Genomic DNA, 16,659 nt, shown 5'->3' with positions numbered 1-16,659 from the left:
AATCCCCTTCTGCCTGAAACACCTACAGCGGTTTCTGTTTTCTTACGATCTTCTGATTGACACGCCTGATAGAATGGAAACTTAAAATAGAAACTATTATAGGAAAACAAACTTGTGTTTCCTGCACACGTGAATTTGTGATTGAGATACATACATCCTCACTTCATCTCAAACAGCTCAATCATGAATCTTTAATTAATAGCAGTACCTCCTCCTTTATCTCCCCTCACTGCCATTCTGATTCTCTGAGCCGATCAAACCCAGTCCTGAAAACTACATAGCCCCAAAAGAGTGGGTCTTAAGAAATTTCCAAGTTTCCGTATTCTGGATATGACTGTATTTCAGTATGAACAAAATTTTGCTTCATACTTGCCGTCATGTCCAGCCCATATTTTCCTTACCCTTGGCCTCTGCTCATTTGCTAAGCCTGGTACCACATTCTTTCCATGTTGCTTCATCTATTCACTTCTGGCCAACTCTCCCATTACTGTTATTAATCCAACTCCATACACTACTACACAACTCTCCAGTTCACCCCAGCTTGCAGCTGATAGAGGTAAAAAGATAGGAAAGACATTCCTTGTTCTGAGGAGTTTATAGAGTATTTTGAGACACTATATGTAATTTCAATCCTGATGTGGCTAAAATGTTAATTACCAAATGTACACCCTTTAAGGGACTCTTACAAAATATAGAGTTAGATATGGTGAGACTATAATCCATAGATTTACAACTTGACTGGACTCTTGTATATCAGGTTAATTTAAAGCATGCCTACTTGGTTATTAGTGAGCTGTTCTTAATGGAAAGGAGTTGCATCAGTTGATTTATTATACAGAGGGCAAGATCCAAGCTGTCACTGCTTTGTATCTAAATTTGATTCCTAAAGGGTATGCAGGTGAAAGAATCACTTTTCAGATGAAAGAGGAAAATTCCAAAGAAGAACACACATGAGAGAGTCATAAATACTTATGTTAGCCTGAGGCATGCAGAGTTTATATACCACTCTTTTTGAATATTTATTCATTCTGGAATGGTTTAAATTAGTACTTTCATTCAAAGCCCCAAAGGCATTATGTTTTCAACAAAACTAATAATCACTTCCTGATAACACTAACTGACTTATGTATGTTTTTCTTCTTATCTTGCTGTTTGAGAGAAGGAAGTCATAAAACTAAGCATCTGGTTTCAGTATTAGGCTTCAAAGAAAGAGCTACTATCTCTATTACAGAGGACTGGTATATTGAAAATCTTTTTACTCTTTTCATTTATCACCTAAATCTAGTTGCACATTGTAACCTGTGGACCACCCAAATAAGAAGGGGCAGCCTTCTGTAAGGGATGCTCTTTACTTGGTATGCTCCTTCAGCCCTGAAATCCTGTTTGCAAAAGTCAAATTGAATCCAATTGGTTCAGGTACCTTTCTTTCACAAAAGGATTCTTAGCTCCATGATACCAGTAAGGTATCAAAAAGATTAACTGAGAATCACTGGGTCCATACAACAGAATGAATTATATATATTACCAAATGTTCAGCATAATTATGTGTATTAGGATTCTTGATGAAGATAACAGAAACCAACTTGAAGTAGCTTAAAGCTAAAGAGGGAATTTATTATGTGGGTAGTCTTGAAAGGCAGCCAGGTTTCAGAAAGCAGTGACATTGGGTACAGGGGCACTGTCAAGATTCTGGTTCTCTTATATTTTGCTTCTCTCTGTGCAACCTGATTTTTGTCTACATAGACCAAGTTTTAAGCCATAGAGTTTTATTTTTGTTGTTGCTGCTGTTGTTTGTTTGTTTTAAATTTGAGGAACCATAAAGGCCTTTGGACAAATGCCTTGCAAATACCAAAATCAACTCTACATTAAAAAACATATTTAAGTTAATGAACATCAGTTTTAACAACTGAAAAAATGAGGGGGCATCTGTCTGGCTCAGTCAGTAGAGCATGTGACTCTTGATCTCAGAGTCATGAGTTCGAATATGGAGTCTACTTAAAATGAATGAATGAATGAATGAATTTTTTAAAAACTGTAAAAGGAGGATTTGAGATTGACATATTAGTAAGTATGTATTCAATAGGGGTGCATTTTGAGAGCTTATCTTAATTACCTATGGGGAAATCCTTTTTACTTTTCTAGGAAATTATAGTATTAATATCAGATTGTATTACTATTCAAAGGAATGAAAAATTATACAGAAATCTCTTAAATCTTTTAAATCATTAAGCTTAATAAACTACTAAGCTGGTTTACTCCTGTGAAAACAATCTTCATTTTTCATTCATGAAGGGAAAATTGCATGTATTATGTTTAGGAAACACTTTCCTGTACTGAGATAATATGACGTGTTGAGATTTGGGGGGAAATTCTTGAGGGAAGGTCAAGTTTATGAACTTTAATTAGGAGAAGATTATATAGATCTCTATTATGGCATTAAACACACACAACCACCCAAAATATGTAAAAATCAATTTTTTGCCACGTAATTTATCCAACTCAAAGATGTTTTAATGATAATCACAAACTACTAAGTGTGCAGGAAATACAGAGAATAGGATAAAGCATTTTAAACTGGGGTGCCTTTAAGCATCTGACTCCTGGTTTCAGCTTATGTCATGATCTCAGGGTTTTGAGATTGAACCTTGAGTCAGGCTCCATCCTTAAGACTCTTTCTTCCTCTCCCTCTGCTCCTTCCCTTCACCTGTGTGCGCTCTCTCTCAAATAAATAAACCTTTAAAAAAACCTGAGAAAATTGGTTCACAAAATTTAAATTTAAATTAAATTAAATTGAAATTCATATTTTATAATCCCACTACCCAAAAAAAGGACATCAAATTTTTCATTTGTTACCAACTTAATTATGTGACCTAAAGCACAAAGTGACACATTTTTTCTAATGTATCCTATAAACATATTTTTCTTATATTGAAATTATGCTTTACCATCTAAAATGCATGGTTAAAGATAGCCATACAAATGATGTAAATAGTACACCTATTAGAGCTGTGTGAATAGACTGTTCTATTTGGAGAGAAAATACAAGACCAAGAATTTAAAATCCCAAGCCAGGAATGACTTCCATCATTGTCTTCCATTAATTATTCAGGAAGCCTTTTTGTGATTCACTACAAAAATTTGGCAATTAAACTCTAGAGGCTGATTATATCCCTCAACCATCAGCCAGAAGGATTAACCAGTGGTTTTTAAATATACATTGTAAAAATCCAGTTAAAAATTAGTCCTTTGGCAATTTTATTTTTATCGTGTAACATTTGATGCATGCAAAAGAATAGAAGTCACATGTGTTCATACAGCAATGAAATGAATACTTGTTACCTACCACCAGTCTAAGAATTAGAGTGTAACCTTTGCTTTCTGCAGCAGGTGCTGCTTCTCATTCCATTCTTCTGCTACATCTCTGAAGCGGTAACTACTCTCTGAAATTTTGTGTATTGTTCTGTTGTAGGCTGTTCAGGCTGCTATAACAAAATACAGAGGAGGGCTTATAAACAACAAATAATTATTTCCCATATTAATGGAGGCTGGAAGTCCAAATTCAGCGTGCCGGCATGGTGGGCTTCCACATCTGATGAGAGCCGGTTTCCCAGTTCATACGTGGCCGTTTCTTCACAGTAACCTCACATGGTGGAAGGAACTACTTGGGAGCCTTGTTGGCTTCTTTTATCAGGGTACTAATCCCATTCATGAGGGCTCTAGTTTCATGATCTAATCACTTCCCATAGGCCCCACCTCCTAATATTATCTCATTGGGCATTAGGTTTTGACACATGAATTTTTGGGGGGACACAAACGTTCAGTCTATAGTAATTAGTCTCTTGCTTTTTAAGATAATTTAATCATGCATGTATGCATTTCTAAGCAATATATTATTTAGTTTTGTTTGTGAACTTTATAAAAATGGTATTCTGTATATAGTTTTCTGCCACCTGCTTTTTTCACTCAGTGTTATGTTTTTAAGATTCATCCTAAGATTATGTCCTAAGATTCATATGTTGTTGCATATGGCTGAAGCAGTGTTTTATGACCTACTTTTCTACTCATTCTTGCATTTCTAAGCTACATCCTTGTTGCTGTATATCTGTAGGACCTTGCCTTTCTCTCTCAGCCAGAATTTCCTTACATTAAAATAGAAATAATAACAGTAACTACTACCGAGGGTGTTGTGAGCACTAATAGATTATTGTTATATTCCTTTTTTAAAAAAAGATCTTCTGGTAGCTTATTGTTTGTTCTTTGTAGGTGCCCTGGCTTTTTTCTCTGGGATTTTTAAGGTCTTCATTCTTGGTATTGTGCCATTTCATCGCAATATGTCTTGGTGTGGAATTTTCTTTATTTATCATGCTTGAAATATGCTGTGCTTTCTCTATCTGTGGATTTATCTTTAGTCAGTTTAGGAAAATTCTTGGCCATTATTTTTTTCAATATAGACTTTCTCCTGTTCTCTTTCTTCTTTACTTCTAGAACTCTGATTAGACATGTTAAGCCTTGTTTTACCCTCCATGTCTTCTAACCCTTCTTTCATATTTTCTGTCTGCTGTACTCTGTGTTAGCACTCTGGGTAATTTCTTTGAATATAACCTCCAGGTCACTAAACCTGTCTTTAACAGATTTAATTTACTGAGTTGTTAATTTCAAAATCTATAGCTGTAAGGCCAAAAAGTAATATTTGGTTCTTTTACTAATCTTTCTGGTTTCTTGTTTCTAAATCTATTTTGATCCACGTTTGATTTCTTTGAATGGTTCCTAAAAGGTTATTTAATAATCTGCAAACGACAACTCCAATTCCAGTCCTTCAGTTCTTACGAATTATTGCTTGTTGTTTCTGTTGATCTAAACTCATGGTGGTTTATGTGTTGGTGATTTTTTAAAATTGTGAGCTTATATTTTCTTGAACTTAATTTATGGAAATTCCAGGGACCCAAATTGGGAGTTGCTTTATTGTAGAGAATAGTTGCATTTGATTCTGAGAGGAGGTCTAAGATGCAACTGAGGAGGTATCTCTGAAGTTCCTCTTGCAAAACCAGACTCAAAGCAGGAAGGAATCTCAGGTGTGATTTCCACACCTTGCACTGTGCCTCCAAGCTCAGTCTCCCTGACCTGGACCTATACTGGTACTTGCCCGTGACAACTCTGACTTGTTTGCTTATTGCTCCCTGCTCTTGTTTGAGCTCACTTTTTTTTTCTTTTTGATCCCTTTCATCAAAATCCAGCAAAACTTTTTTTTTTAAGATTTTATTTATTTATTTGATAGAGAGAGATCACAAGTAGGCAGAGAGGCAGGCAGAGAGAGAGAGAGAGAGGAGGAAGCAGGCTCCCTGCCAAGCAGAGAGCCCGATGCGGGACTAGATGCCAGGACCCTGAGATCATGACCTGAGCCTAAGGCAGAGGCTTAACCCACTGAGCCACCCAGGCGCCCCAAATCCAGCAAAACTTTTAAGTGCATATTAGTTTTGATTCAAATCAGGATTTGTATCATAGCTAGTGGGCCCTCAGGTCATCTAGCTTTCCAGGCTGCCAGAAGTAGAGGTTCATATATTTCTAGCTGAGTAACAATTCTTAGATGACAGTTGTGGAGGAGTCTTCCTTTAGTATAATATTAGCCTTCTCCTTTCACTAAAGTCCCTGTCACAGAACTTAAGTTCTGTGCAGAAGGAATATTCAATTAGAAGTCACAGATGTGGGATCCTTTTGTAGTTCATAATCTTGATGATTGGGTGTTCACGCATTTGTGTGACATGCGGCTCCCTCAAACCTTGTTACGACCTCTGCACATGACCTGTCTGATGAGGGGAAAAAAAAAGAAGTCAGAGATGTGAATTACTGTCTATGTTACCTTGGAAAAAATTACTTACCCTGAATTATTTAACCTGTTTCTGTTAATTGTACTATGAAATGGGGATATACTTAGCACCATACCTACCCATAGGTTGAAAGGGTAAAATGAGAAACTGTTAAAAATACATTTTAATTTGCTAAGGTGAGAAACAAAATGTAATAATTATGGTAACTAACATTTGTTGAGCACTTACTATGGTTGACAGTTTGTTAAGCTATTTATAAAGCTTTCATTGGCTCCTTACAACAACCTTATAAGATGGGTACTGATACCGTGATTTAACAGTTGAGAAAACTGAGGCTCAGAAGGACTGAAAGTGTAAGATGATGGAACCATTATTTAGGAGCTCCTTATTTTCATCATGAAATAATATCCAGTTCGGCTATTATGATGAAAAGCAGAGTATTCCTCAAGGTAGGTTAAGTACTACCATATCTCAATTTCCTAGATGAATTTCTCTCAAATAATGAGAAGTCTTTTACAAGGATGCATGCCCCTCAAGATGCCTGCTATGTTAAAACTTCCATCCTGAAGAAGATGTGCTTTTGCTAAAAGCAACTTTAGCTATGAAGACTCCATTGCAATTTGTACAGCTGTGTAATCGAAACTGCTAAAAGGCAAGTTAATATATTATTCTGCTCACAGAACAGCAGTTTGATTCCTATGACTTCTTGGCACATCTGTTTGGGATATAAATCCTAAGCAGACTGAACAGTCACTTTCTAAATCTTCAAAATGCTTTACTAAGCAAAGTCTTTAGTGTGGTTAAGGGGAGAAAAAAATTAATAGACTCCCAAGTGAGTGGAGTAGTCTAGCTCAATGCAGAGTGTTTAGTGCAGGTGCAGGTGGGACTGGGAACTTGAAGAAGGTGCACTTTGAGGTAGAGGATAGCACACAAGCTTACAAACACCAGAAGGTGAACTCTCTTGCCAACTTGAGATAATTAGAGAGGGTCTTTAGGGAATGGGTCTTTGCATTGTGTTTAATTTTTTTTTTTTTTTTTACTGGCAAGAGTTCAAATTACATTTAAGTAGGCTTGATTAGAAATGCCAATTATTACTGTCCTGTGCACACCCCTTTCTAGTAAAATCCCTACCCATTGACTGTACTGGATGGGCAGTAGGTCACATAACCATGACCACAGCTATTTGGACATCTGATCACAAACTATACCCCATGACTTCTGCCTCCTGTACTTTGATCTAAAAAGAAAAGCAGAAGTGAAATCTTCTCTCTTGGAAACCTGCAATAAGAGACACAAAGGGGCGCTACGGTTGTGGTATGTGCTGGAACTGGAGGGCCAGAGAAGTGCAGGGGCTGGAGTGCTACTTTTGCAGCCGGTTGTAAGATGAGTAATTTGAGAAGGCTGGTCCAGAGAGAGCGGTGCTGATTCACTGAGAAGCCAAGAAGCCCTGAGAGGCGAAGGGGTGGCTATTCCTCAGTGCTACTGACGCAGTTTCAACTCTTCCTGAGGCCTTCGTGGTTCAATTTACTCGGGTTTTAGTGCACGTATGTTTTCTTCTAAGCCCTTCTTTTGATTTGTCTCTAAGTAATGAGTAACTTGGCTCTAGTAAATTGATTCAATCTTTGTTTCTTGCAATCAAAAGAACCTGGCATAGATGAGATCATTTATCGCTAATGCTGCTCTGTGTATTAATACCTAGACTGTCTTCTGTTTCCTGTTTTAGTAGGACTTCTGCTTTGTGAGTTGCAGAAAGCACATCAAATGGAACTAGAAGGGGGCGGGGAGGGGGCGGGTATTGGAAGGACTTAAGTATCAGATGAAACAACCAGGTTTGGAAAATGACATGGTTGTTCCCGAGCCTCAGGAACAACTGGAAGCTAGGTCTCGAGCCCTGTTAGGACCCTACCTCTACCTCTTTTCTCCCCTTCTTTCTATTTTTTTATTCTTTCTTCTTGCTACAGATTATCTTTGTCTGCATTATGGAAAACATGGGCTCTGAGCATCCCAGTTTTCTACAGAGACTGTAAGGCCTAGTGATTAGAAAGTATGAGCCTTAAGTCACATGGCTGGTTTTGAATCCAAACTTAGCCATCAATTAGCAGGAAGATCTTGATCTTTAAGTTTACCCTTGACTTCTGTGTAACCCATTTAAGTCTCTATTTCCTCCTCTATAAAATGGAGATTAAAGATAGGTGACTATGTCCCAGCATTGTTGTGAAGATTGAATGTGATAATGGGTGAAAAGCATTAGCTCAGCATCTGGCACTCATTTAAGTTAGTACTTATTATTACCTCCCTGCCAAGTGCAAAACCAGAAAAGGCTTTTCCTTTGAGAATATAGGTCTTAGCACGTCTTGATACAGATACATTTATAGGCAAAAGGAAGGAGGGGCCTTGGTGAATTTCTCCCTTGGCAAGTTGCAGAAGGTGATTTGCAAGGAACCAGGCAGAAGTAATTGTTGCCCAGCTCCTTTTAACTGTCACTGGTGGGCACTACTAAGCCTGGGGATGCTTTGGAGGACCAACTCTGAAATTCAGTGCTGGCCCAGGCACACCTATCCATGGCCACAGGAGGGTGCCAGAAGTCAAGATGGGGAGCTGGCCCAGGCAACTTCGCTGGCTAAGGAGTCTGTTCTTGGAGAGCAAGCTGAGAGAGGGAAAGGCAAGAAGGCCAATAAAGGAATGCATGTGTCTTACTGGCTTATTGGAAGTGCCATGCCAGGTAGGAGCCCTGGAAACCTGGGACAAGTGAGAATCCAAGAAAACCGAGAGCCTGAGGAAAGCTCTACATGGGCTTGGTCTGAGTTGAAGTTTCAAACGACCATGTCTCAAAGAGAACAGACTGGAGAAGCAGGGAACTCCTAAAACATCCAGACGGGAGGGGAGATTGAGAACCTGCTTTGAGTTGAAATATCTATACAAAAGTCAGGCAAGACCAAGAGCAAGATAAAGATAGAACTGCGAGATATGACCCAAGTCAAAGTTAGCAGGGTACAGGAACCCTTGACAAAACATCTAGGCTGCCATATGGGAGGGGTCTGCTGAAAGTATCAAACCAGTTCAGACTACACTGTAAAGCTATTATTTCTGTCTTAGAGTGAACTCTACTGATTAATTCAGTCATGCTCCAAGATATGTATGTTAAAGCACTAACTTACTTAATATGTAATTATCTGATATGTAAAATTTATTTGCCAGTCATTATCTAAGCTGCAGTTCCTCGAGCACCACCAGAAAACTCATGGGGTTGCCTAGCTGGCTCAGAAGGTTTAAAGTATGCAACTCTTGATCTCCGGATCATGAGTTCAAGCCCCATGTTGGGTGTGGAGCCTGCTTTAAAAAAAAAAAAAAAAGAGTTGTCTAACCCATAGGAAAAAAGTACTTTAAGAAAAAAAAAAAAAAAAGAGGGGCTCCTGTGTAGCTTGGTTGGTTGAGCATCCAACTCTTAATTTTGGCTCGAGTCACGATCTTGAGGTTGTGGGATCAAGCCACATGTTGGGTTCCATGCTGAGCGTGGAGTTGGCTTAAGTTTCTCTTCCTCTCCGTTTGCCCCTCCCCCTCCTTGAGCACTTGTGCACACACACACATACTCTCTCTCTTTCTCTCTCTCAGATAAATAAATAAACTCTCTTTTAAGAAGTGTTTTAAAAAAAGAAAAAGGAAAACTCATTATGGTATAAAATTGTAGGAAAAAAAAAGCACTCTCAGTCAGAAATCTAGAGGCAATTATGCAAAATACAGAAAAGTATAAAGAGTAAAACAAAAATGATTTATACTTTCACGATTTTAATTGGCCTTTTAATGTTATTTTAATATATCATTTATTCTGTCTTTTACACCTTCCATCATTTCACAAGTAGCTCTATATAGCAAAATTATTTCTAATGACTGCTGTGGGAACCCTGAATTTCATATGGATTTACCATAAATTAACATTTTCACTATAATTGGATATTATAATTATACTATGGTAAATATCTTTTGTGCATAAAACTGTGTTCACATTTCTGATTATTTCCTTAGAAACTATTCCTAAAAATAAAATTATTGGTTCAAAGAGCCTGAGCATTTTAAGACTTTTAATACATAAGATCAAATTGTTTTACAGAAAATTTGATCAAATCTGCATTCCGCTCTGCAATTTCACCAGCATTGAATGTTATCTTACTTAATGTTAATGTATTTGATAAATACTAATAAAACTAGATTTTTCTACATTTTTTAGTCATTTCATCTGTTGTGCATCATCTGTTCATTTATTTTTTTAACCTATTTTTCTAAAATTTGGATCACTTCTTCTAATGAGTTTATTTAGATGCAACATAAGGATTGTAAAGTATATTAACCTTTTGTCATATTAATTATTATTATTATTTTTATTATGATAACTTCCTATGAGAAATTATTTTTATGCAGTTGAATTTACTTTTAATTTATTTGGGTCTTTCATCTCTTGATTTAATAACTACAGGAATTTTCCTTGTCTAACAGACAAGATGAGTATTAACCACATCTTCTAGTATTTTAAGATTTTAACTTATATTTAATGGTTTAAATTAGCAGGATTTCCTTTTGAGGTGTGATATGAATTGAGAATCAGTGTATCTTAATAATAAGGCAAAGTGCTTGTGACAGGGTTCCCTACTTTAGTGAAAAATAGCCACTGGTCCCGATGAAGGGGTTTTATAGTGCTCAGAGTCTCCCCAACTTACTCCTGGTGCTAGGTGCTATGTGAACACCAGACATTGGATTGCCATTGTTAGTTGTAGCCACAGAAGAATTTTCAAGAGTAGAGCCTCTACTCCTTGGTACTTTGAAATAAGCAACCCACCTGGCCATTTCACTACCTCATTTGTAATAGATTTTTTTTTTAAGATTTTATTTAGCTATTTATTTATTTAAGAGAGAGAGCGCATGCTTGTGAGCACATGAGCAGGGGGAGGTGCAGACTCCCCACAGAGCAGGGATCCTGACTAAGGACTCCATCCCAGGACCCTGGGATCATGACCTGAGCCAAAGACAGAGGCTTAACCGAATGAGCCACCCAGGTGCCCTTGTTTGTAATAGATATTAAAATCAGGGGCACCTGGCTAGCTCAGTCAGAAAAGCATGAGGCTCTTGATCTTGGGGGCGTGAGTGGAGCCTCACTTAGAGTGTAGAGATTACCAAAATAAAAAAAAAAAAAACCTTTAAAAAAGGGGGGGTTGCGAACCTGAGTCTGTGTCAGCTTTTCCAGGCTTTAGTGGCCTAAGAACATTGTCACAGGACACTGGTTACCTGTATCTAGTTTGACGTCTTCAAACCTCTAAGGTAACCATGATGATTAATGATTCTCCTTATTAAATAAGGTAGTTTATGTCAACAAAGCCAGCTTCCTCCACAGGGACTGTATGTTGCCAGGGCCATGGCTCTCTTATCTTGGGTCAGTATGGCCCCCACAGCACTGTTAGAGGCATTGGTTTCAATGGTGTAGAGCTGTTTGAGTCCAGATAGGTCAAAGTTGGGAAAGAGATAAGCAAGTCTTCAATTGCTAGAATACTTTAAATCTGGATCTAAGGGGAGACTTTTTCTTACTTTTGAGGAGGTTAATTTTGGTTCAGTAAAGGAAGAGACCTGTGAAAATCCCAGGAATAACTCAAATGCCTTTGGTGAAACTGGTTGGGTAGAACAACCATAGGAATCTATATCACAATTCTTAGAGTTGGCCTGTAGTGGTACTACCACTAGTGGTCAAAGAACCTCATTTGTGGGCTCATGTTAGATTAGGGAAGCATCTCAGGAGATTGTGCAGATAGAGCATGACCTCCAGGAAGTCATACAAAGTGCTGTTCATTAAATGTCTGAGACACTGCATAGACAACATGGCAATACCATGTATTTAGACTTACTCAATAATAAGGCAGTCTTTCTTTCATTTTCCTTCCAGATATGGAAGAAGTTGTAAGCACCTTGATGTTTTTATTTTGTAAAAACCTGTGCTTGAATTCAGGGATTAGTAGGAACAGACAGAAGACCTGTAAAAGTTGTGGTCATTCTACAAATCAAGAATGAATTCCCTATTCTTCATTACAAAGGGCAATGACACTAAGATGAATAAGGTGGAAAGGCTGATAAAACTGTCACAAAAGGAGGAGATCAGTTATACCTGCCGAAGATTTCTCTCTCTAACTCTGAAGGGGATATACGTGAAGGATCATCACAAGGCACCAAATCTCTTGTATTGCCCCACTCACATAGCAGGGAGGCTCCTATATTTCTGTTTCTAAAAGTACTTCCCTGAAGGTCTTGTGCTCAACCAGAATTCTGGAAACAGAGATCATGGATAAGATAGGGTTTGGTTGGGGGTTGGGGTGGAGGCAAGAAGAGGCATAGGCTATAATGATGGCAGGAATATGACAATGGAGAGAAGGAATGGGTTTTCCAGGTCATGGTTAGGTCACAGGCCTCTAGTCAGAGCCAGAAATCCAGGGAGAGCAGGTAACTTGAGTGTCCTCAGTTTCTATCTATGCTGCAAGTGGCGTTATATCAAGTGGAAGAGAAACCAGCTAGACCAGAGAAAGCTGCCTGAACCACCTGAGTCCATCACCGCTTCAATCTGAACCCACAAATCTGCACTCCACTGGAATGTGAAATATCCTTTCCTATGCCTAAGGAAACCAGACTACACCATGGGCTGAGGTCCACAGATCATCTGGTGGGGTGGATAGCCCAGGTCTCTTTTGAGACCACGTAGAAATGGATAAAGTCTGCTCTTTTTCAGACGAGCCCAGCCACACAGCCTGCTAATCACGGAGCAGATAGAAAATGCCAACTGTTTGAGTTGAAACATACTTCACTTTATTTGGCCAACTGTTTGGTTTAATTAAGCAGACACACTTCCAGACCCGTTTGTCTCAGTTGTTATTTTTAATCTAACATCAAACCTTAATTCAGTCCCTTAAAGTGATAAGGGAATGGTGGTGCAGTTTGCCTGTTTTCCTAAAAATCTTTCCATCAATATCAGTGTGTTTATTTCTATAAATAAGCGAGATACAACTATGGCTACTATTGAATACAGCCATCATATACATTATGCCATCATGTTAATAGAATAGTGCAGAGCTCAGAATTGGTGACCTGCTCCTGGGGTAATGTTTAAGTAAAAACATTATTTTCTTCCGTGTACCCACCCACTTTTGCCTTCTCAGGTGAAAGTTGAGCCCATTACATCTCAGTGATATGAATCCTCATTTTTCTAGTGTGGGGGATAATGGGCTATCACAATGCCGTCAGTGGATTTATTACTTGCTTTACAAGTTGTAGTGGCAGATTTGCCCTGACCTAACCACATTCTGCTAATATCGTCTGTATGAGTTAGAATTCCTCAACTGTTCACAACAGAAACAGACTCTGAAAAACTTTAGTAGAAAATAAATGTTTTAGGAGATTAACATGTAGCAGATGGAACTAAAGGGAAAGCTGGAGACTCTGCTTAAAGAAGGACAGCAACCAGGATAGCTCTAAAGGTTTAGGTGACCAGAAGTCCTTGACAGTCTGAGGGCACAGCTGTTGCGTGTCAACTGGATTTTCAGTGTCTAGGTCAGTCATTCAAGGGTCACTCCCAGGAGAGTCTGTTTACCTAATTCCCCAGCTCTGGCAGAGCAAGGCAGTTTGATTTATAATCTCAGCAAGAATATAGATAAGGTGGTTTCCCGGTCAGACTGCTATAACTTTCAAAATAAGCCTTGTGTGGTACTAGGGCTCTAAGCCCCACTGTCCAAAGCTGTTCTAGTCCTGATCCAGGGATTCACTTTCTTTTTCAGTGGCTTCTGCAGCTCTTTAGGGTCGAATTTGGAAACCTCACCCTTCTCCTGATCACCAGAACCACCAAATATTCATTGTCCTCTACCACTAGGGCTAGGATTCTGGATGTAGTGAGAAGACTTCCTAAAGTTATGACTTTTAGAGCCAACAGGCAAGACATTTTGCCTATGGAGAGATGGTAATTCTCTATTAAGTCCCCAGACACCATGTGGATCTTCCAATTTTCACTTTTCCGAATGAGCCCTCCAAGTGAGAGTATTTGAGTGGACCCCTCTGTATCACACTCAGCAATATTTCCTCCTGCCAAAGCAACTAATGTTCTAACCTGAAGAACATTTTTCATCTTATTTTAACCAACCTCAGGGGGAGTTCTTGCTCATGCTATCCTCTGTATGAAGGATGTCCTGTGCTTATCTCCTTTCCTAGTATTTCAGGGATTGTACTAGTCCTGAAGTCTCCTATAGCTTTTCCCTCATGAGATGAGGACTGTTCATCTCCCCTAAAGTCCCAGAAATAAGCAGATGAGGTCCCTAACGTGACAGAGTTGAAGTATCAGTTTGTGATAGGGTGTGCAAGGCATATAGGGATAAGAGGCTCGCTGTGGTGCTCAGGAGGCTAAACTTAGACCACATGGTTGGACTGGGATCATCTCTGTGGAGTTGAGTTACTTGGAACTCCAGCTTGAATCCTGTAGCAACAGAAAGCAACTAATCTGCCCTCTACCACATAAGGAACCGTTCTGATAAGAATCAGCACTGTGGGAATAGGTCAAGAGTCCAGAGAAATTACAGGGCTGAGGAATATATGTTACCAGCATTAAAACTCTAAATGCACTTTCCCACAGAAACACTTTTATAAGTAGTGGTCAGGGTCTTTAGTATTATTAGTACAATGTTTTTTGTACATTAGGAGTCCATAAGCTTTTGTGGGCTGAGCCTGGGGCAGAGCTACCATTTTTAATATTATTTCTATAGAAAACCTTGTTCCCAGGTCCAGATAACAGACCAAAAAAATAAGCTATTAAGCTGGGAATTGCCTATTTTGAGGCTTTTCACCAATAAACACAATAGATTCATAGGATTTCATAGTCAGTCAAACTGGCTTACAGCCTTGTAATCTAAGATATTGTCTCTGAACCCAGAAGCCCCTCTGCCTTCTTTCTGCTGAACATTTTTATAAATTGGTACGTAACATTATGTTAGTGTCAGGTATACAACATAATGATATGATATTTGTATATAGTACAAAGTATTTGTATATAGTACAGTAAGTCTAGTTACCATCTGTTACCCAGTTCACCCATTTCACCCATCCCCTAGCCCCTTCTGCTCTGATCACCACAAATCTGTTCTCTGAATCTATGACTTTTATTTTGCTTGTTTTTTTTGTTTTTTTTTTAATTCCACACATAAGTGAAATCATTATGGTTTTTGTCTTTCTCTGACTTATTTCACTTAGCGTGATGCCCATAAGATCCATCACATTGTCACAAACAGCAAGATTTCCTTCTTTTTTATGGCTGAGTAGTATCCCATTGTATATATTTACATCTTCTTTATCCATTTGTCTAATGATGAACACTGGTTGTTTCCATGTTGGCTTCTGTGACTTATGCTGCAATGAACATAGAAGTGCAAATATTTTTTCAAGATAGTGTTTTTGTTTTCGTTAGATAAGTGCCTAGAAGTGGAATACCTGGATCATATGGTAGTTCTATTTTTAATTTTTTGAGGGACCTCCAAAATGTTTTCCACAGTGGCTGTACCAATTTACATTCCCACTAACTGTGTATGAAGGTTCCCTTTCTCCACATCTTCAACAACACTTGTTATTTCTTGTCTTTTTCATAATAGCCATCCTAACAGGTATGAGGTGCTATCTTATCATGGTTTTGATTTGCATTGCCCTGATAATTAGTGATGTTGAACATCTTTTTTAAATTAAGATTTTATTTATTTATTTGACAGAGAGAGAGAGATCACAAGTAGGCAGAGAAGCAGGCTGAGAGAGAGGAGGATTCAGGCTCCCCGCTGTGCAGAGAGCCTGATGCGGAGCTTGATCCTAGGACCCTGAGTTCATGACCTGAGCTGAAGACAGAGGCTTAACCCACGGAGCCACCCAGGTGCCCTTGAATATCTTTTCATGTGTCTGTTGGCCAGTTATATAGTCTTCTTTGAAAAAATGTCTACTTAGATGCTCTGCCCATTTTTAAAATTGGTTTGTTTGCTCTTGTTACATGAGTACTTTATATATTTTGATATTAACCCCTTATTGAATATTTGATTTGCAAATATTTTCTCTCATTCCATAGGTTGGAATTTTGTTTCAGTTTTCATTTTGGTGATGGTTTCCTCTGTTTGCAAAAGCTTTTTAGTTTGATGAAGTTCCTTTTGTTTATTTTTGCTTTTGTTGTTTTAGCTTTGGAGACATCCAGATATTTAATGCCAAGATAGATGTCAAGGAGCTTACTGCCTATGTTTTCTCCTAGGATTTTTAATGGTTTTGTTCTTACATTTAGGTCGTTAAGCCATTTTGAGTTAATTTTTGTGTCAGGTGTAAATTTAGTTTCATTCTTTTGCTTGTGGCTATCCCAATTTCCCCAAAACTATTTATTAAAGAAATTATCCTTTCCCTGTTTATATTCTTGGCTCTTTTGTCATAAGTTAATTGACCATATATTTGTATGCTTATTTCTGGACTCTCCAGTCTGTTTCATTGATCTTTGTACCTGTTTTTATGCCAATACCATACTGTTTTTATTACGATAGCTTTATAACAGTGTTTTGAAATCAGGGAACATGATACCTCCAGCTTTCGTCTTCTTTCCCAAGTTTTCTTTGGTTATTTGTGGTCTTTCCTGGTTCCCTAAAAATTTTAGAATTATTTATTCTAGTTCTGTGAAATGCCATTGGAATTTTGATAGAGATTGCATTGAATCTGTAGATTGCTTTGGGTATTATGAACTTTTTAATAACATTATGTATTTCAATCCATGAGCAAGGTATTTCTTACCATTTATTTGCATTGTCTT

General features: G+C 38.2%; 1 non-coding gene across 1 annotated transcript; it reads left to right on the top strand.

Moving 5' to 3' along the window:
- The first annotated feature begins 5,706 nt into the window (after positions 1-5,706).
- Positions 5,707-5,810, top strand: LOC116876131. Its single transcript, XR_004384349.1, has one exon. It is a non-coding gene; the product is annotated as a small nucleolar RNA U13 (small nucleolar RNA).
- Positions 5,811-16,659: the final 10,849 nt, after the last annotated feature.

This window comes from Lontra canadensis, unplaced genomic scaffold, assembly GCF_010015895.1.
Source record: "Lontra canadensis isolate GAN:19392208 unplaced genomic scaffold, GSC_riverotter_1.0 scaffold43, whole genome shotgun sequence".
Taxonomy (NCBI): Eukaryota; Metazoa; Chordata; class Mammalia; order Carnivora; family Mustelidae; genus Lontra; species Lontra canadensis.
This window is presented reverse-complemented; position numbering and strand designations above follow the sequence as displayed.